At 32.1% G+C, this 1,364-nt stretch overlaps 1 non-coding gene across 1 annotated transcript; it reads right to left on the reverse strand.

The window, feature by feature from the left end:
- Nucleotides 1–1,082: 1,082 nt before the first annotated feature.
- TRNAY-GUA (transfer RNA tyrosine (anticodon GUA)) lies at nt 1,083–1,157 on the reverse strand. Its single transcript has one exon. It is a non-coding gene; the product is annotated as a tRNA-Tyr (tRNA).
- Nucleotides 1,158–1,364: the final 207 nt, after the last annotated feature.

Genomic DNA, 1,364 nt, shown 5'->3' on the forward strand with positions numbered 1-1,364 from the left:
TGCAAAACTTAACAGGAAAACCATATTATTTCAATATTCACTCGAAACAAGGGGTGAAAACTATATTATTGCAAACCCTCCATTATTGCTTCTTCTTTGCGTGAAAATGCTTCCACTAAATTATGTTACTAACTAGTTGGTTTGGTTCGGTTCAATTCTTGGGTCCACTAGATTGAATCGACCTAGCTCAATTAAACTCTTGAGAATATAAAAATCATAAATTTCTTAAATTACGTTAACCGGAAAGTTTAACCCCTAATTTTTTTTAGAATGTTTAGCTTTGTGTCTAGTTGATCTCTAAATGCTTAGAAGTATCTAATAAGACTTCTATTTAAGGAACTTTTCTCTATAAAAGATGTAAGACTTCAGGTTTATTATTAAGGAATTTCAAATGAGTGATTTGATATATCATAGAGGACAAAATATTTATTTGTTTCAAATATCTTATGTTGACCATTCTTTTTTGTCAAGTATTTTGAATATTATCATTGTGAATTACTAATGGCATTAGATTGAATCTCATTAATAACAATATCCCAAAACTCAAGTAAAGATGACATCAGAATTAATACTTTAATTTCATCTTCAAAATTTATTTCCACTTAACTCAGTTGACTGATAATCATAATAGTCACCCGTGCACAAATATTTACAACCTTAAAAGGTAAAATTATAAGGAGTACAAGAAAAAAGTGCTTAAAACCCACAAATATTTACAACCTTAAAAGGTAAAATTATAAGTAGCCATTGATCACTTATGGTACAACACCACACAAATGAGGGTAACACAAATATTTACAACCTTAAAAGGTAAAATTATAAGGAGTACAAGAAAAAAGTGCTTAAAACCCACAAATATTTACAACCTTAAAAGGTAAAATTATAAGTAGCCATTGATCACTTATGGTACAACACCACACAAATGAGGGTAACATTTTTTTATTTCTCTACTATATTATATAGTGGCGCGAAGACCACATAAGTTTTTAACCATGTTCACAGTGTGTGCTAAGTCTTATTTCTTTTCCTTTAAACACTCAATGGTCGGGAGTAAATCGAACAAAGTGTCTGTCCAAAATAAAAGGGCCCAACCAGATTCGAACTACTGATGACCTCTTGATCTACAGTCAAATACTCTACCACTGAGCTATGGACCCATTTTTCATGATTTTAACCTTAGTGACCCCTTCTACGGAGTGTCAGTCCAAAAGTGTAAAAAGTGTCTGTCCAAAATTAAAGGGCCCAACCAAGTTCAAACGGGTGATCGGTCAAATTCTCTACCACTGAGCCATGGATCCATTTTGTAGGATTTTAACATTTGTGACCCCTTAGACATAGTGTCGGTCCAAAAAGTGTAACAAATT

The sequence above is a fragment of the Cucurbita pepo genome, chromosome 10 (genome assembly GCF_057944985.1).
Source record: "Cucurbita pepo subsp. pepo isolate OVF chromosome 10, ASM5794498v1, whole genome shotgun sequence".
NCBI classification, from domain to species: domain Eukaryota; kingdom Viridiplantae; phylum Streptophyta; class Magnoliopsida; order Cucurbitales; family Cucurbitaceae; genus Cucurbita; species Cucurbita pepo.